General features: G+C 43.1%; 1 long non-coding RNA gene across 2 annotated transcripts in view; it reads left to right on the plus strand.

Annotated features, from left to right (window-relative positions):
- The window catches only part of LOC142848639 (uncharacterized), a 335,690-nt gene that overhangs the window by 278,743 nt on the left and 35,909 nt on the right, over window positions 1-21,038 (plus strand). Inside the window, exon 2 of one of the 2 annotated variants that reach the window (XR_012910442.1) lies at window positions 18,191-18,249. This is a non-coding gene — a long non-coding RNA (uncharacterized LOC142848639). Of the gene's footprint in view, window positions 1-18,090; window positions 18,250-21,038 lie in introns of those variants that run through there. The other variant, XR_012910441.1, reaches the window with a different exon arrangement.

A 21,038-nucleotide genomic window follows, 5' to 3' on the forward strand; every position in this document is an offset into this window, starting at 1 on the left:
AGCCTTATTATTCCTGGAATCCAGAGTCTACATTAGCTTCTTGTTTCCCATTGATCACCGGGAAGTTTAGGCCTTGTTAGGAAGGACGGGTGAGAAGGCAGGTCCTTGCCAGATGTCTGCCAGCAGGAGACAGCTGAAGCAGACAGACTGGAGACAGCTTTGGGAGAGGCTCTACCAAAGAACTTATGAGCTTCCAAGTGGGAGTAGCCTGTCTTTTCCCTTGGGTTGTCACTAGAGAAAAGGTACTGTTGGGTGATGAAATCTTTTGATTATCTACTGAGCTCAAAAATGAGCTTATCTGAGGGCCAAATAGTGTTGATTGTCAGAATGTCTTTCCGAGTCAGCTAGGATACAGTGAGAAAGGCAGCCATCACCTATTGCACATGCCAAGAAGAGAATATGACTACATGAATTGTGTGTATGCAGTCCATAAATTTAAAATGCTTGACATTGTCTATAATACATCTCAGTGATATGAATCAGCTACCGCCCAGTAAATGGACTGTGCTGAACATTTGCATTCATTAGCTGAGCTGTCACAGAAGCGGTATTGAAAGTGTGACCTCCATCCTAACTGTGAGCCCTGGCTACTTGGGCAGCAAGTAGACCTTGCCCATGTAACGGATGGCAGTTCTCAGCCTGCCGGCTGCCATCAGCATTTTCTCTCTCTCTTGTTCCCCCCCTTACCGTGATTTTCATTTTCCTGAAGAAATGCTTTAGGAGTTGGAGAAAGCTGTCAGATCCCCTCTGAGATTAAATGAACGAGCCTAACAGAACAGCAAGGAAAAGGAAGGCCGCTCTTGCAGAATGCCCTGGTTTGGGCTTGCAGCTGTCAGCAAAGTAGGAGCTACAGCTCCAGGGGAAATGGATATTTCCTTCAGCTGAGCAGTGGTAAGAGTTTCTAAGAAAGGGGCCATTTCCTAGAGCATATCCATTTTAGACACTTTGAAGAGAATATTTCACTAAAGAAATTCTGCTTTGTCCTCAAATTGCTATGATTAATATTCAAGCCCTTACTAACAAATGTGTCTTCCAGGAATCCGAACTCCTCTGCAGCTACCCCGGTTGTATTTGGCGCCCATCCGCAGATGTACGGATTTCGTTTGGGAGATGGTTGCCTCTAGTTCACTCTTAGGACCAAGAATGTTGCCTTCAAAACCAGTTCCAATCTCAAAACGCTCTTTGTGTGTTAATCCCCAGAAGAGCATTTACAGGTGATGGCAGAGGTCTGAACTTATTCAAAATGATTGGATTCCCTTTGGTGACACGGGTGAGCTGCAAAACTAGATGTACCTTATAAATGCCACCTCGTTTGAGACAGGGTCTTTTGTTGTTCGTTGCTGTGTACACCGGCTAGCTGGCCGATGAGCTTCAAGGGATTATCCTGTCAGAGATCTGGGGTCACAGGTGTAGGCTAAAGTGCGTCTTACTTTACATGGATTCTGGGGACCCAATTCAGGTCCTCATGTTTACATGGTAAGCTACTTGCCCACTGAGCCAAAAATCTCTAGCTTTGCCTGTTTTGATTTACCTCATTGCAAGCCGCAACCTGCCATTATAGAAAAACTCTCCTAGAACTTCTTAGCATATTCAGATTGTGTGACAGACTTTGCTTGGAGAGACACAATACACACTAACACAACAAAACCCGTAACAGACCAAAGTAAAGATTCCACCAACGTTCAAAAACTTCCGAGTCAATGAGTTTTTATTGGGTTTGCTAACAGGACTATAAATGAGCTGTTACTTACAGGGGACAAGAATAGATTCTTCATCCATAGCATCTGTTTAGGTCCTTTTATACTGTAGGTAGGGACCCTCTATAACCTTCCAAGCTTCTATTCTTCCTGTACATGTAACAGTTTGTTTACCTTCTACTTACCATCTGAAGCTCTGGAGCTTCCCCCTTCTTCCTGGGGCAAATATGTCAGTTTAGAGGTAATGTTGAAATTTGAAAGAATGTGCCATCCAGCTACTCATTATAATCATATCCCAAAATAGTAATTAATACCCATTTGTACTCATATATCTGACACTATCCAAATCACTAAAAATCGGTCATTTAGATGCTGGTGACACGTTTCACATATTACTAAGTATATAATATAAATAGGAAGTAAATCTTCATCATCTCCTACAGAAAGAGTGTGAAGGGCAACTCAACTCACAGGCATGGAAATGACCAGAAGCATGCTGTTATACTTACCGGAACTCTTAATAAATATTCAGGGAAAGTCATCTGCTTTCTCTCTTTCCACAATGCTCAGTACATATTTTTGTCAACCTGGACCAAGTTCAGACTGATGGGTAGCCTTCCGGTCAGAATCCATTACCCTCCCCCTTTCTCTCTCGATACCACTCCTACGCTAAGCAGGAATTTGTAGCGTAACAGAGCTCTCTCACCATGCATAAAGGACTCCAAACTCTTCATCAGTATTCACGGAGAGTATCTGACATTAGTGGATTCTTTCTCTTTTCAATCCGTGTTTGAATGTTTTCCCTATAAATATTTAGGGATTTCCCAATCCTTTGCATTCACACAAGGGGGCATGAAGAACATCGTGATTTTCTCTGTGTAATGAGTTTAATAAATGGAGAGGCTAGGATTAGAATCCAGGCCAAACTACTGTAGGACCCTGTCCGAGAGTGGGTCGGCTAGCCAAAGGAGCTGGTTCCCTGTGGTCTCCTCTGGCCACCCACAGTTCACCGAACTATAAGGACACCGACATACTTTCTGCTGGAAACACATAAAAGTTAATGTCCTTCCTCAGCAGGGTTTTCCTGAACCCTCAGACCTAATGCTAAATCTCTATCTTAGCAGGCAGTGCTTTCCTGTACAAGGTTAGCCACAACTCGTGGACCCGCTTGTTCGTTTACACAACATTTTCTTTCTCCACCCCTATTCCATCCATTTTCCTTAATGTGGCTTGACCCAATACCTATCTGTTTCATAACATTGTTGAATCCACTCATGGGTTTAATCTTCACCACAAGCCTAGAGGAAGCACTCTTCTCCGTTGGCAGGAATTTTACAGACTCACTTGTTCAAGGTCAAAGAGTTTGTGTGCTGGGAGAATGGAGTGAGCCCAGACCTTCCTGCCCCAGTACACCGGCAAGCTGCCCACAGTGTTCGGGACTTGAGGACCTAAATGGGGAGATTGCTGCAGCAGCTGGTAGATAGCCTTAATAATGTCCTTTATAATTATCTGTAAATTTGTAAACCTTGACGCAAAAAATAAATCCTCCTACTCCTGTTCATTTTAGAGGGAAGACTGAATGACGAGCAAAACCTCATCTTGAGGGCTGTGTGGAGCAAATCAGCACAAGGAGGTAGCTAATTGCCCAACCTGATTGCAGCTGCTAATCACAGTCACAGGGAAAAAAAAAGGTTGGGAATTAATTAGGCAAGGACCTTCTGAACAGCAGCAGGAAGCCTCCAAGTGACCTTTATTTACAGTCAGTTAAACAGAAGTGTGGCTGCAAATGCCAGGGAGCAAATCAGATTATTAATATTGATTGCTTAAAGAAAATGAATAATTTAGAAGCTAAGTCGGAATAAATAGCCAGAGACAGAGATGAAAGAGCACAGCACACCACTTTTGGAACATTTCTCTGTCAGACATTGGTATTCCCTGCTCGGAAACTGAGACGTTTTCACCCTCCCAACCCACAATTAGTTTCATGACCCAGCATGATTGCCACCAGGTACTGTCCCATTTGACTGAGCAGCCTGGGTGTCAGGCAAGAGCTTTTTATCAACATTTTGCTTGGTAAACTAATTAGAAGTTCATAAAAGGTTTCTTCCTGATTTTTATCAATAAAACATCAAGCAGAAGAAGTTGGAATGTGCTTTCTCCACCGACTGAGCGAGGCTCCAGGATTTCCGTTCTCGGTGGCAGTGTGTCTTCTGTGGCTCTCAGACTACAGATGTTTGCAATAAAAAGGGTGGAGGCTCCCAGTTGTTTCTAAGTGGAGGTTATTGGAGGCAATCGCCTTCTACAGAAGGACATCAGCTTTAGAACAGACTTCATTTGCAACATGTCTCTCTTCTACCTGCATGCAGAGGTCAGACATGAAATATGCACGTACATGTGTATGTCCATGTTCATAACAAAATCTCAAATATTCACTTTCTGGTTAGAATATGATTTTCCTTAAGTGATTTGTTGTTTTGTTTTTTGAGATTTTGAGGAGCCATTTTGAAAGCTTTAGGTTATCTCTAATGCTTTATTGACCTCTGGAAATGCTAACTAAATTTTATAGAGGGAGTTATTGCTATACTTAGGTTTAAGGCGGTAGTTTACGGCAGTAGATATTAACAGTTTTGCTGAAGTAGAAGTATCTCAGAGTACCACAGCGAGGCAGAATCCAGGCATCGTTTTTTTTATTTTTGAGTAGATCTCTGAGAAATTAAGATCCTTACTCTTAGATTAATGTAGGAAATTAACTAGCCATGTTCGAGACAGCCACAATTTCTATATGACAGTAAACATAATTTGTAAGCCAATCAATAAAGCAAGTCAAAATCACTCATTTTCTCTATCCAATATAGACATTAGTATTCACGTATGCCTGCATTAATTCATATCTTTGGTGTTATTTATTGAATATTTAGCATTATCTCGTACAGCTCTAGGAGACGTGGCCATTGCAGTGGTTACCCTTCTGTTCCTAAGATAAAATGCGTCACAACAAGCAAGTGGGGAATAAAGTACTTATTTATCTGAAAGTTCCAAAGGGAATGCGTGGAGAGGGCACGATAGTGGGCAGGAAAGGCCTGGCAGCCAGAGCAAGAAGCTAGCTCACCACATGTGTTCATAAGCAAACAGGAAGTAAAGAGGGAGAACCGGAAGTGGGGTGATACTGCAAACTCTAAGCACTCCTCTAGCTGCACATTCTCAAGCAGCTTTCTAAAGGTTCCACATCATCCTCCAAACAATGCCACCAATTGAGGACAAAGCTCCCGAATGCATGAGCCTACAGGGAACAGTTCTCATTCAGACTACTGCAGGGACTAAAGTGAAGTACTTCAGTATATCACTATACCACCCATCAGGTATAGCAATATACCTACCCTTTCACGTCTGCCCTCTGCTTTGAAATGAAGTTTCTGAAGTACGTCCTGAGTACTTTGCACTGAGATATCAAAATGTCCGCCTATGTAGTCTCAGTGTTCCATATCGCAGCAGCTGGAAAGGAATCAAATACAAACCCCAGGGACACTTGAAGACTGTTTCACACTTGCATTGTTGTTGTCCATGAGCCATTTGGTTGTCTATCACATTCAAGCAAAAATAGCCTTGTCCGTTGGTCTGGCTACCCCTATGTGATCAAACCTACTGTGTTCTGAGTGTGAACTATCCCTTACAGACTAGAGTGTCCCAACACTTGGCTCCAGAGCCTGCGGTGTTGTTTGGGAAGCTTCTGAAACCATCGGAGTTAGAGCCTTGCTGAAAGAAGTGGGCCTCTAGTGGCCTTGGGGTTTTTCTAATTGGTTTGCGCTTCTCTGCTTCCTGAGGACAAAATGTGACCACCCCTCTTTATGTTCTATGCCATTCCATCTCCAACATGGTGGGCCATATCCCTTTTCAAACCCCCTTGCTTAGGCTGATTCTTGTCAAGCGGTTGATCCCAGTTATGACAAAAGTAACGAATACACAGGCAAACAGCCTTATGGCCTTCTAGTTAAGAATATAGACAGAAAGCTAGAAAAACTGCACCAAGCGGGGCTCACTCTCATGCTGGCCATTTGCCGATTTAAACAGCAACGAAGCATTATCCAAACCACTATGTCCTTACACCTTGATATATCATGCTTCACAGGCCCAACGCAACAGGACCAAGAGTCCATAAACTAAAATCTCTGAATCCAGGAGCCAAAACCCTCTTCAGTTGACTGTCTCTGGTGTTTTATCACAATGGGAGAGGACTAGCACAAACAGAGGGAGAAGCAGATCAAATACGTTGTCCATCCAATGTCTTTTTTTTTTTTTAACAGAAATGAATGGTGCATTTATTTTTTTTTTGTTTTTGTCTTTGATTTTTCTTTTTTCTTTCTTTCTTTTTTGAATTTCTTTTTTTTTTAATTTATTTATTTATTAAAGATTTCTGTCTCTTCCCCGCCACCGCCTCCCATTTCCCTCCCCCTCCCCCAATTAAGTCTCCCCCCAGCCCGAAAAGCAATCAGGGTTCCCTGGCCTGTGGGAAGTGAGAGAGCACGAGCATGGAACTCAGGACCGCGAGGGGTACACCCACACATTGAGACAATGGGGATGTTCTATTGGGAACTCACCAAGGCCAGCTGGCCTGGGTCTGGAAAAGCCTGGGATAAAACCGGACTATCTGAACATAGCGGACAATGAGGACTAAATGAGGACTACTGAGAACTCAAGAACAATGGCAATGGGTTTCTGATCCTACTGCACGCACTGGCTTTGTGGGAGCCTAGGCAGTTTGGATGCTCAACTTACTAGACCTGGATGGAGGTGGGGGTTCCTTGGACTTCCCACAGGCCAGGGAACCCTGATTGCAATGTCTTGCAAAGCTGGCACTATAATCTAAGCGCTATGCAGTCCGTGGTTTCCGTTCAAGGCGATTTAGAGCTGTCACAGTGAGAAAATGCTTTACTGACCTTGACCCCGTAGGGTAGAAGACACTGACAAATTGAGTCACAGCTTTGAGAGCTGGAGACATAGCTTGGTGACAGAACATTGTCTCAGATGTGGAAGGCCACGGGCTTTGTCCTCAGTATCAAAAACAAACAAAAAACATAAAGAGGGGAGAAGCAAAGCCAGGGGTCTGTGATTCCCAGACAAATCCTAAGAAGTTTGTGGTTCTCTAAGGCTCTGTGAATGCATGGCACATGTCTCTACTCTCTGCTCAATCCACTGGACTTGAACATCATAGCATTCTATGACCCTGGGAAGATCCAGAGCTGAAGGAAAGAAAGGTTGAGCAAAGTTGTATCTGAGGGCAACAGTATCAGTAAAGATTTCTAGATATTTATGATAGTCACTAGGACCGAGTCAGACATTTTTTGGTTTGCTTATGAAAATGCTAAAATCTGTGTGCTCATGTTTCATTTGAGCAGTGTGTCCCTTCAATCATCAGTAGCACGAAAAACAAACTGAAAAATGAAGGTGTCAGTGCGAGTTCACTTTCCAGGTTTCTAAACAAATGATAGAGCATGTCCTAAGCTAGTCTTGGGTAATAGCCAAGAGGGAAAAGTTTCCTGGGAGTTGTATGAGGAAAATCAGAATCGTGCTAAGTAGTAGCTGGCATTTCAAACTGGCAGCAGAGGCTTAGCAGGTAGAGTCCCCTCTGGATGCCTTCCCAGCATCTTCATGGTCATCTTCTCTGCCTCGCTTCTGTTTCTCTCTGTCTCCCACCCCCTTTGTGCCTCTTTCATACGTGGGGGAGGGTGTGGATTTCTTCACATTTTCACCTTCTGTTCCGCTGAAATGCAGCTATGTCTCCATAGGGCCCATTCTGCTGAGTTAATTGATTTTCCTAATCAGACATTTTGGAAAAACAATTGAGCTTTGTGAACCTCGGGATGCCTTGCCTACTGGAGACTTGAGCGGCACACTCTGTTCTTTGTATTTCTAGCCTTTTATTGGCACACATAGGAAGGCAGAGCCTTTCTGTTTTGCTTTTTCCACTTGTGTTTGTCCTAAGGCATTCCTTGCAACGACCATTGTGCTTGGAGCCTCTGAAACCAAGCAATTCGAGACCATCATGTCTGAAACCATTATCATAAGTCCAAATGGAGCGATCTTAATTGTGATGTGTATGAACTTAAAGCAAATTCCCTTAATGGAAGAAAAGATATTTGATTCGAGGGTCATTATGTGATTATCATAATTAGCATTTACAGCAACTTGTCTGAAAGTCGTGGCCAGGCCTGAAAAAGAGTATGAGGAGAGGGAGACATAAATACAATAGACCATATTGGTTTGATGTGTTAAGAATACAGAGATAGACAGCTCTGAAGGTGTGTGTGTGTGTGTGTGTGTGTGTGTGTGTGTGTGTGTGTGTGTGTGTGTGTGAATCAAGTGTGGTACAGAAAACTGTTATCATTTAACACATTTGAGTTTGCAAGAGTATTCTGCCCATCTGTTCCATTTCTTCCAACCTCGTATTACTAAATTTGGAGGCAGCATCCCAGTGATAAATTATCTTTAGTACTTTGGGATGATGTTGATGCTAAAATGGTCTAGCTTCTACTTACAAGCTTTCAAAGAGCAAAACAGTTGCGCATGTGTGGAAAATAGCTATGGCTCAAACAGTATGTTCAGGTAGGTCTTCTATGTTTAGTTATAGGAAATAAATATATAATATCATTTGATTCTTTCTCAGTAGCGGGATTGTGGTTAACTCTAATTGGTTGTTCGTTTGCAATCCCTACATGCAGAGGTGAATAGTGATGAGGTTGTGGAATAATCTTTTGGTACACCGTGAAGATGTGTCACTATGATCATTTTAATAAAAAGCTGAACAGACAATAGCTAGGTAGGATTTCTGGGCAGAGAGGACACTGGGAAGATGAAGGTGGAGACTCCAGGATACAGAGCAAGCAGGTGGGCACTGTGAAGATGAGGTAATAAAGCCACAACATAGAAAATAAATGAATAGAAACGGGCTAATTTAAGTTATAAGAGCTATTAGGAACAAGCTCAAACTGAGGCCATGTTTTTATAATTAATAATAAGGCTTCGTGTCTTTTTTTTTTTTTTTTTGTGAGCTGGTCGCCCAAAGAAAAGTCTGGCTACAGCTATGTCTCTGGCTTCAAGCCCTTCTTTAAGCCCTTAGCTCTTTCCATCATCCAGATATCCTTATTTGAAGTTTAGGCGAATTCATCATAATACACAAGCCTTCTTCTGTTTCTCCTCTCTTCATGAAATCAATTTCTTTTCAGCTACCCAAAGATAAAGGGTGACCACTCTTTTTACAAGTGACTACTCTTGGTTTCTAGTCTCTTGCTTTTTCAGAGATGGTGAGTCAAGTCCAGGGGGATTCTGTAACTTCTGAGTTCATAAATCTACCTTCCCTTGACACTCCCAGTTTATGCTAGTAAAGCAGTAAGCAGTCTGTTTGCCATGATAAACAATCTGTTTATCAACTTTGTCTCCTACGACATGTTTTGCCTCTCACGTTGACAGATTTGTAAAGGGGTTTATGTGCATGCACAATTCTATCGCTACCTCAATTGGGGTTTAATTAAACATATTACTCATCCTATCATTAGATGTGCTAAGTAATAGTAAATAATGCTTCCTATCTAGAACTTACTTTTATGCTCAGTGTAGTCATGCCCAGCTGTGAGTTTCATCCAAGAAAGCAAAGTCCACATACGATTGAGATCCACACAGCTTGGGTTTTCTACTCCTGGGATTCTGAGCATGCTTTTTTTTTTTTCTAGTTTTCATACTACCTCCTCAAACTTAATAAAATTGAAGGGGAAAAAAAGTATAAAAGACTTCTACGTATCACATCTTACCAGAACAGCCGAACCTAGCAACCCCAAGAACTGAAAACATTTCAATGGCTATTCGGCTTGGTGAGCAAAGACGCATTCTCTGGGTTTCAACGATGGATTAAAAAAGAAATGGGTTGAGACACAGCACTCATGGTCTATTGGGTTTCTTGGGCCAACATGGTAGCAGGGGAGCCGACCACTACACATTTCATTGGTAAGAAGTAGACAGGTCAAGTTGTACTTTCTATGTTTCTCAGAAGTTAACAAAAAGATACTTTAAAAGCATTTTCATAAACTATCAAAAAAGAAAAAAAAAGATAAGGGGAGGGCTGAGGAGTTGGCTCGTCACTTGCTCTTTAGGGGACCTGAGTTCGATTCCCAGCACTTACACAGCAGCCTACAGCTGTCTGTAACACCAATCCCAGGATATTTCATGCCCTCTTCTGACCTCTAAGGGCCCTAGGCACACTTGTGATGCACATACTTATGTGCAGGCAAAACACTCATACAAATAAATTAACAACAAAAAAAATAACTTTTAAAAACTTTTTAAAGGAAAAACTTAAATAATTCTCTAAAGAGAGTGAATGGCAAATACAAATTTACTAGCTATAGATACCCTGGATAGTTCTTGTATTTTCAAGGATTTATTAAACTGACAAAGAGAAATAGAATTCTTCAAGTGGAATACACTTCTGACGTTTCCACGGAAAACTTCCAAGAAACCTTCACCAACATCTCTGCCTCCTGTTCTGTGGGCGTCACCTGAACGTGGCAAAGCCACTGAGAACAGGTCTGCCATGTGCAGATTACGACGAAGGAGACTCTGTGATTGCTGAGCCTCCAGTCTGACTTTAATCCTCCACACCTGGCATGCAAAGCTGAACCGAAAGATTATTTATAAGCCATTGAAATATTCAAGAGCAATTTATTTCCTCCATGTCTTCCTCTCTAACAAAACCAGTTATCTTTGCAATTCACTGCAATTATCGTACTTGGGTTAAACTCAGACTTAAAACATCTTCTCATTTAGGCCCGGTTCCTGTTTTTGTTTGGTGAGCCAAAACTCCACAATGGGAAGACAATGTTGGGAGTAAAAACAATCAGTAACATACTTGGGCAATTTAAGAACATTATCCTGCCTATCCAAATGTCTTTAAAATTTTCAAAAACAGGAAACCTACATGTCATGTTCTCTTCAGACTATCAGCTAACTGCTTCGATTACTTTTTATTAATGTGTATTTTGAATTTCTTATCTCAAGAATATAGCAACGCCAATTTTGAGAAATCATATTTCCTACAATAATCTAACTTTAAATTTGGTGTGTAAACATATTTCTCTGTCAGAACTTTGGAAAACAGTGCTTTGTATCAAGAAAGTGGAAGGCTGTGGGAACCCAAGGCTGGACACATTTCCATCGATATAAAGATATCTCACAGATGAAATATCTGTGAATTATTATGGCAGCTATGGATAGGATAGGATAGGCAAGCCACCCAAACCATTCTTTTCAAGCTGGGGAGTGTAGTTCATTGGTGGAGTTCTTGTCTACCCACGTTCCAATCACAGCCCTGAAGGAGAAACAAATGAAAAGTACAGTCTTTTAGAAATTCTCTTTTGAATTGGACATTTTATTTGAAAAGTTCCTGAACAAGACCACAGAAAGGAGGTGCCTCTCTCATAAGGGACTGTGACTGCCAAATTCCACTATCTCACATTCTCTACACTTTACATTATAAACAGTAAGTGGTGCTAATTTTGGGTGTGTATACAAAATATTTATCTTACAACCTAGCCATAGAGAAGGCTCTCTATTTTCTATTTGGGTATGTGTTAATTTATATTTATCTTTTGCAATATAGAAACCAAGGTGGATTCAATGTCTTAAGTTGAGAAAGAGTTCTGATTATTCCTAATAATTTTGAGCAGTGTTCATAATATTCGGCTTTGAATAGAACATCCCCCACCCCACCCCCACAGAGAGAGAGAGAGAGAGAGAGAGAGAGAGAGAGAGAGAGAGAGAGAGAGAGAGAGACTTTAATTGGCTCCGTTGTCTTTCAATATAATATTAAGCTCCCTAAAGAAACAAGATGGGTCAAGTAGAGCTTTAAACAGAGCCTCCTAAGAGCACAGGGAATGATGGTTTCAGCCAGTTTTATATTTCAGCAAGATCATAACGCAGCAGCAGCTGAGCACTAGAGCTTAGAGACCACGGATCTGCTGGAACCCAGCAAGGAAACTGTGACTTGCATGCCAAGTGCCAGAGAATCACTTTTCCTTATTTGTGAATTAAGCTGAGACTTCCGGAGGATCAAAAAGACAAAGAAACATATTGCGTTTTCAATCTGGTGATCTTCAACAGAACTCTGAGCAAATCGCGATGAAATGAATTACATACCCAAATCCTTCAATAATACTGGAAAGGCTTTCTTTTCTGTGGTAGCTGAATGGTGTCTTTTAAGTCTTTTTCTATGTGTCTTCTTAAACAGTATAAAACAAATTGAGAGAGAAAATCTATTCCTCAGGTGTTGAATCTTACCGAGACGAGCAAGCGTTACTCCTGTACTCTGTGGTCTGCTCAGGACGCTGCTCAATTATCATCTGTTGCCGTGAGGGATGGTATGTAAACAAAGTCATAAAAAAAAGACACCACATGTACAAAGCCGAGAGATGGTGCATTTTGTGAGACGATGCCAGCAATTACTGGAGTCCTGTTCCTCGCCTACCATAATGGTAGAGAATGGGATGCATCTGCATGCGGTGTCAGACAGCCGCATCGCAAACGCCAGAACTAATGGGAAAATCACTACCCTCCACCAGCAGAGTGGAGGAACCTAGAAATGTCATCCAGCCAGGTATCTACCGATAGCGTTTGTGTATTAAAGAAGCACGTTTGCACTTCACTGCCTTTGCGGGGAACCTGACTCATTCTGCTGAGTGTAATAAGACACACAAATCAGAAAAGGGGAGCACAGCTTCCTACAGAATCTGGCATCTAAATAAAGGACCATAATCCTGCAAGGGTTTTCAAAAATGAAAATTGCTTTGAGAGAGAATGGTTGCAACAGTTGGAGTCCCAGAGACTAGAAGCAAACAAGAGTCCAGAAATTCGCTCATTGTCTGATGGCTTGTGGCAACCCACCTTCCAGCCACCTGAGTCACCCATAGCACCTCAATAAAAAGCCATACTAGTTTGATATCAAGTGTGATGAAGGTTTCATATTGGTGCTTAATTAAAGCTTTTTGAATTTGTGCATTTCTTTAAAAAAAAAGTAATCCATACAGTATTTGCTCAGTCCCACAGGGCTCAATGTTTTAGCTGGTGTTCTGTATATGCTGGAATCCCAAAGAAGCAGTTTCCAATGTTATGAAAGAATGGGTGTGCTAGCAAGAAAAGGGCAGTCAGGCAAAGCTTCCTTTACCCATGTTCTTATACAGGCTTCCAGCAGAAGGTGTAGCCCAGGTTAAAGGTGTGTCTTCTTGCCTCAAGATCTAGAACAAAGGTTTGTGTCTTCCTATCTCAAAGGTACAGCCTAGAAGTAGATTCATCCATTTCAAACCAAACAAAAATAATCTCTGACAAGTGTGCCCTCTATTTCTGGGGTGTAGTTCATTCTAGATGTAGTCAAGCTGATGACCAAGAATGACCATCACAGCAGCTACGCGAGTCCAGTGAAGCAAGCCAGTAAGCAGTATTCCTCTCTGAGCTGTGTTTCAGTTCTTGCTATTCTGAAGGTTAAAAGCATGACAGCAATGTTAGGTTGGCTCTGTTGATATCTCAGTTACAGTAAAGTGTACATGAGGATAGGAGATGTCATTATCAGCCAGGAAGTCAGGAGCTAGGGAGGAGTGGCTCAGAGCCAACTGAGAAGTCTCATGAAAATGCATTTCACCTCTTCCTAGGGTACACGGTTAATGACCCAACCAACTCCTCCTAGGTTGTACCCCTCAATATTTCCACTGTTCTCACATCCCATCCTGAAGTTCCGGTTTCCAGTCCATGAAACCTTGTAGGACATACTCACATCAAGTCCACACTACAGCATTCTGCTTCTGGTCCCTTAGACTCAGGCCAGCGCTGTTCATGATGCACAACGCCTTCTGTCATGCCACTGGTTACTTTAGTCCTCTGAAATCCCCATTGCACCTTCCCTTTATAGTTCCTCTAGGCAAGTTCTTAATATGTGGTCTGGAAAAGTTTTAGCTAGAGTTGCAGCCCCAGAGCACTTCATCAGAAAACAAGAATTCCAAGGTGACTCTAGGGAGCTGTCATTTCCTCTATGCATCATGATTGTCACCATCATGGAGTAGAGATTGTTGTGATGACCTAAAGAATACCAGGGCCTCACAGTCATGGCAATAATATAAAATAGTACAGTGTCAGCTACGTTTGTAGTATTGACAAGTCATTATGTTCCTTTACAGAATGAGGTGGTATGGAATGTGGGCTCTCAAATGAGATTTTAACTACTGCTTACTCTTGCTTCAACTTCCCCTGGTCTTATCACTTAGAGTATATAGGGGGTGGAAGGTCTACTGAAGGAGGATATATAGTGATGAAGTTTTAGTTATCACTCTGATGTAGGATTCCCCTCTGTGTGCTGAAAATAACATTGATTAATAAAGAAACTGCTTTGGATCTATAGCAAGGTAGAACTTAGGTGGGGAAAACTAAGCTGAATGCTGGGAGAAAGGAGGTGGATTCAGAAAGAAGCCATGGAGCGACCGCCAGAGACAGACACGCTGAAACCTTGCTGGTAGGTCATGAGCCTCATGGTAAACTATAAAATAATGGATATAGGTTAATTCTAAATGTAAGAGCTAACTAGAATTAATCGGCCAAACAGTGATTTAATAAATGCAGTTTCTATGTGGTTATTTCAGAGTCTGGGCAGCCGGGAAACAAACAAGCGGCCTCCTTACATCACTCTTTCTAGCATGGGACCTTTTGGTGGTCCAGTCACTTTTGAGTGATCCATGATCCTTTTAATAATCCCTCACTCATGTTCCTGTAATGCCAATAAAATCCTCATTGGTTCACCAAGCTGGATATGGTGGACTCTCTTTGTGGTCTGTCATGGATGCCCTATCGGAGGTACAGAGTCACTACTTCATGTCTATCCAAATTCCATCGTGAAAGGTTAGCTAGTTCGTTGCCGGGACTTTAAGGCCCCATGAAAGATTTCAGAGCTCTTTGGGGCTGTTTTGGGAGAGGTGGTATCCCAGATTTACATGTCCTGAGTGCTTCTCTGCGATCTAAAGCACCTGGTTTACTCCCTTCTGTGTGTGTGAAACGCTTCACATGGACACCATTGCTCAGCTACAGCTTCTGTTTCCTGATAGTTTCAGTCCACCCCATTCTGCTCCCAAAGGTCACTGTGAATGTGACCCAAAACTCTAATTCTCAGGCTGTATTCTAAATGCTTGCTTGTTAGAAAACCCTTTCATCAAATAATCTGTCCTATCCTTAAAATGGGCCTTTCATATAGTTCCAAGGCTTGGACAGAATGCCTCACCTTTCACATCGTTTTTTTTGTTTGTTTGCTTTATTTACTTACTTATTTATTTTTGATTTTGTAAGACATAGTTTCTCTGTGTAGTTCCGGTTGTAAATCTCGAAATTATTTTGTAGACCAGACTGACCTTGAACACAGAGATCCATCTGTCTCTGCATCCCGAGTGCTGGGAATAAAGGCATGCACCACTGCTGCCCAACCTTAAATATTTGTGTGTGTATAGGTGTGTGTATGTGTGAATGTGTGTGTATACATACATGTGGGCTTGTATGCACTGGTGGGGAGCTCAGTAGACAATTTTCAGGAGTTTGCTCTCTTCTTCTGGGACATGTCATCAATCTTGGCAGAAAGCATCTTTACCTGCTGACCCATAGTGTGACCAGCAATACCGGGACTCATCTTGGACCAGAGTTTGCTCTGGCTATGCTGGCATTATAGACCGAATTAGGTTTCTATCATCCCTCTCTCAAAATTCACATGAAGTTTTAATTCTCAGTGAATCTGTTTAGAGATGAGGTCTTTAAACAGACAATTGAGCTAAAATTAAGTACTTCACATGACAGTTTCCTCCATGAAGAAAAACTTAGAGCAAAGGCAGAAAGGAAACCCCAAGAAAAGAAGGGGGAAGACACTGAACTACAAGTGAGGGAGAGAGGTCACAGAAAAAAACCAGTCCTATGACACCAGGATCCAGATGGCTGCCATTCAGAGCTATGAGAAAGTAGATTCCTTTCCTTTAAGACACCCAGTCTATGTACTTTCTATGCAAGCCCAGAAAATGGATACGAGTGAACTTCCAAAGTTGTGCTTGCGTATTAAAACTCCTGTTGGAAGGTTTTGTTGGAAAAATCACAGTATCTGACCATGGGGACCTCCCCATAGCGACATAGAAACAGTCTATCGGTCAGTGCTGCTCCTAATGAGAGAGAATCCTGTTGAGCGTGCACCACCCTTACCCATCTTCTCGCACCCATCCTCTTTACACATTTATGTAACTCACTGGGTCCCACTGGTATTGACAGCCCTGACCTGTGGGCTGAATTAACTTATTATTAACATAGTTCCTATTCTTCCAAATGGAGCTACATATCTCTGATGCAGAAAATGAACACCATGTCTATGTCCCAGGTAGGGACCTGATTAGGGTATCAAGGAAATGAAGAAATGACAGACAGATGGACATATGGACAGAAAGCTGTTCCAGTTGAATAGTCTGGGTTATCTGTGGTAGAAACCACAGCATGCTAGATGCTTAGTGTGTGTCTGTTATACCCAGTAGAACAGACAAGTGGGTTATTGTGTAGCTATGAACAAGGAGCCCGGGTTATTACATACAAATAAGCAAGGAAGTGGGCACAGAACTGGATCAAGGAGATAGGAGTAGCTAATCTTGGTAAGAGCAGTCTCTGTTGCAGGATCAAACTTCAGACTTTATCCAGTGGAAGAAAGATATGGTGGACATTTTCTATAAATACTCTGAACATTTGTACCCAGGTCCTCTAAGAAGTCTTTGCTTTCTGTATTAGTTAGGGTTTCTGTTGCTGCTATGAAACACCATGACCAAAAAGTAAGTTGGGGAGGAAAGGGTTTATTTGGCTTACACTTCAGCATTTCTCTTCGTCCCTGAAGGACTTCAGGACAAGAGCTCAAACAGGGCAGGATCCCAAAGGCAGAAACTGAGGCAGAGGCCATGGAGGGACACTGCTCACTGACTTGCTCTTCATGCCTTGCTCAGCTTGCTTTCATATAGAACCTAGGACCAGCAGCCCAGGGAGAGTACCACCCACCATGGGCTGTGCCCTCCTCTTGATCACTAAATGAGAAAACAATGCCTTGCAGCTGGATTTCAAGGAGGCATTTCTCCCAGCTGAGGCTCCTTCCTCTGATGTCTGTAGTTTGTGTCAAGTTGACCCACAAAATGGGTCAGTAAAACATCCTACTGAGCCTTACTCTAAGGGCCTTTATGGTTTGAGGCTAGAGTCCTTGACATGACAGTACCTACACCAAAGCACATTCACCTGGGATTTCATTCACTCAGGGCTTCCTCTGCCCCCTACACACTTAAGCACAGCCTTCATTTTCTACTGGGAACACATCCATTTTCCCACCCCTAATCTCACTGTTAAAAAGCACCATCTTCTCTAAGGTGCCAATCAAAGTACCGGTATGGGGGCTAGGCAGCGAGGCTCTGTGGTGGTACCCACGTGTTGGGAGGTCCATATTGAGGACCATGCTTGCTTGGGGCTTGTTTTCCATGGGTTGTCGCTACCAATAGGAGTGGTTCAAATCAGTGGTGGACTGGTTTAAAAAAAAATAGTAGGGCTTTTTGTTTGTGCTTTGTTGCTATTTTAATAGCAAGCTGTAACTGTTACCTGCTAGCCAAATGGAGGAAATGGGAAAAGGGACCATGCCCAGAAATATATCAATAGGCAAGTCTTGAAGTGCTCTTAGGTTAACACTGCCTAATTAATGACAGCACTAAATGGAACCCAAAGCCTAAAGCCTACAAATGTGTAATAATGAAGGCTAGTTGGTTATACCCTAGTTCCCTTGCGTGTGCATAGGGCTGGCTCCCAAGTGTGAGGAAATAAATGAAGTTTTCCACTCACTCCCCGTTCTTTAAGTATGTGGCCATCCTCTTTCTTTACCGCAGAGAACAGCCGCCATGGGTTGCAGTAAATCTCAGCTCTCACAGTGTCGCCCCTAGCATTTGAAGGGCGTCTGCAGGAGGGGACAAGGCCGCAAGATACAGTCAGTGAACGTTGTCTCTGTGTAGTTCCAACTGACAAGGGATGGTACAGGGCAAAATGGGGGTTTGCTTGTGCAAACCCAGGCTTGCCCCCTTTATGCGTAAATCCAAATCACCTTTAAAGTTCCACAACCCTGTAATAAAAGCAGTCAATAAGATGGGATCTGAATGAGGAAGAGGTGCGTTAGGTTTTCCTTCCTGTTCTTGTGCTTGGTTTTCTCTTTCTCCTCTTAACCACAGCTGTCTTTCACTAGCAAAAGGATATTTTTATTTAGCATGGTCTAAATTAAAAACAACACCACCGAAGGGGGGTGATCTGATGTTCTTCAGACTCTCCTAACCACTTCTCTGTAGAGAGAAGCGAGCCTTTGCCCCATGCAGCTAAGAATGTGGCTGTTGACGCCGCCTCTCTTGTGTTTACATGAACTTTCGTTTGCATTGCAGAAACCTTATGGAAAGATTCCTGCGGCTGACCCGGGAGGACTGGGGAATTTCTCCACCAAGTGAGTATTGATGAGCTGCAAAGTTCAGTGAACAGGAAAATTCTGCTCCTTTTATTGTCGATGTGACAGGTTACTTTATTACCATGCCTTTCACAGCAATTTAACAGTTACCTTGGTAACGGATTCGGTGAGGTAATGTGATCACAGGCATTAGAGCCCAGGCAGGCTGGCCGCTCATTCCCAGCAGCCATCTGCTGGCTGCTGCTCCAAGGGCTGGGTGCCTGGAGGGGCCCTGGCAGCGAGGGCCTGAATGGCAATGAGCAGGTGAAACCGCAGGCTGGCCCTCTTTAGTAGCACTCTGGTGATCTGTCTTTCTAATTCTATTGAAATAATAATCAGGATTTGTTTCTGATTAATTAACTAACCTTTTGGTAAAAAGATTAGATAACGAAATTGCTGCCTATTCAGAGATAATGAGGTTTTTATTACTCTGTCAAAAGAAAAAAAAAAGTACATTACGTGTCACCAGCGCTGTGTCAAGAGAGGGGAGAAAAAGATTTAAGTCTCCGTCAGGTGTGAATGTCCCTCACCAGAGGAAGGGTGAGCTTTCTTCAGGAAGTCCCTTGTCTCCTTGGAAGCCGTTAGGAGGGGGTTTAAAACAGCAAACGAAGTAATAAACACGGTTTGGCTGATGGCTTTGGGGGAGGGTGCTAATATGCTTTAAAATGTCTCCTAATAGAAGAGGACGGCTCTCCAGTGTGTGGAGCTCGATGTTGAGTGTGGGTGTGTTTATATGCGTGTGGGAGTGTGAAGAAGGCTGTAAAACCTCCTCATGCGAGGCTTAACGGTGACATGCGCAGGCCCCGCCCGCCTGTGTGTCCTCCACTCTCCAGATCCGTCCTGGGCAGGCAGCGCATTTGTCTTCTGGTGGGGCGGGGAGGAGGGGAAAGGGAGTTGTACCGGGGCAATGGGAAGGGGAAATCATCAGAGCTTACCAGGCTGGAGGTCACCTGTGACTGTCACAGGTAGGCCGCCTTAGGGAATGAATTATTCTAGCTGGCTGAGGGAGAAAAAAGAAGAGGGCCCTCTTTTGGATTCACTCCAAGTCACAAAGCTGGTCCGTTTAACCTTCTCTCTTAGGAAGTCACAGTCCAATCCTCTGGGGTGGGGGCGGGGGCCTTTTGTTTTTTTGTGTTTTTTTTTTTAATCTCCTCTGTGGCTCTGAGAAGAATGTGATATATATATATATATATATATATATATATATATATATATATATATATATCACATCCAACCTTAGGCTCGTCACTTGTATAAGAAGACGCCAAATGAGCCCAGCAGGTTGTGTGTGCCAATCAGCCTTGTAAAGCTCCAAGCCCAGTGTATTCCAAACAAAATCCCACAGTCACAATGCTGTTTTAATTACCACAACCTGAAGAGGAAGCACAGGGCAGGTCCCTTCCTGTGGCGCTATGAGGTGGAGGAGGGGCAGGAAGGCGGGTGAGGGTTGCCCCCCCCCCCCCCCCCCCCCGTGGAGCCTTGTGCTTGAGTGTGTTTGGATCGCTGTCTCCTCCGAGTCCATCAGGCATTATGTTTCCAGTGACATCCCCTGGCCTTGGCGGCCTCCGCTCGCGTGTGTACGCGCATGGAAAGATTTCAAGTTCTAAAAATGGAAGTTTCTGTTCTGCATTTCATATGGTTCACAGACAAGTTGAAACAAACTAGGGCGGGGTGGGAGGGGGGCGGGGCGGTGGGGAGCCGGATCAGAAGGGAACATTCCAGAACCCACGTTTCTGTCCTGGGGATCCCGTTTTTATTCTCCCCCCACCCCACCCCCCGCCCCACCATCTCCTATTGTCAGCTACCAGGCTCCATTTCTCAAAACAGATGCTCAACAAAGAAAGAGAAATAAGACATTAACAAGGAGAGGGCTGCTGGGGGGGGGGGATTCTGAGACCTCTTTGCCAAGAGCTCTTACAGGAACTTGGCCTCCTTGGCTCACTCCCAACAGAAGGGGGAGAACTGAGGAGCCTTTGTCTTCAAGCTCCCAGTGAAACACGGGGTTAATATTAGCAATTATTATTAAAATTAGCCAAATGTTATTAAATGATCTTTGCATAGAAGACTAAGTATAGTTTTCCCTTTGGCAGACAATGACATCTGCAGCTCCGCATTTTCACGAAATGACTATACTTAACAAAAACATGACTTCATTGTCACGGCATTTCTTTGTGCCTAGGAGCTGCCCTGTAATCGCTCACTTCAATTACGACATTACTATTTTAAACCGAAACCCATTTTATCTGCATGCCGGCGTTTTATTTGTTTTACCAACTATATCTATTTCCATTACTGCAAGGCTGATGGTTTGTCTCAAGAGGAAATCAAATCCATTAATTCAGAAATTTCAAGCCCGACTAGGTCTGCCTTAAGCAGCGTTTCTTATGCTAATAGCGAATGTGCTGGGACTGAGAGGAGCTGACGCGGCCCTGTTTTCTGTCATAACTTAAGCGTTTATGTAAGAAGGCAAATCTAATAGTACTAGGAAACTGTAAGTGTTATTATATATAATTCATTTTCTGAGAGCTGGACAGGGCTCTGGTTTGTGTAGCCATGGTTTAAATCAGGCTTGCCAGGAGACGTTAACTCACCGGACCTGTCCTATTTAGCCAACATATTGCTTCACAACAGACACAGCTAGGATGGAACTAGATCTGCGCACGCGTGCACACACGTATCTCTCTTTCTGTGTGTGTGTGTGTGTTCAACCCCCACCCCCACCACCGCCTTGAACTTCTGCCAGCGCAAGAATATAAAAATTCATTTTGTATTCCGGAGATGACTGAAAC

This window comes from Microtus pennsylvanicus, chromosome 4 (assembly GCF_037038515.1).
Source record: "Microtus pennsylvanicus isolate mMicPen1 chromosome 4, mMicPen1.hap1, whole genome shotgun sequence".
NCBI lineage: Eukaryota > Metazoa > Chordata > Mammalia > Rodentia > Cricetidae > Microtus > Microtus pennsylvanicus.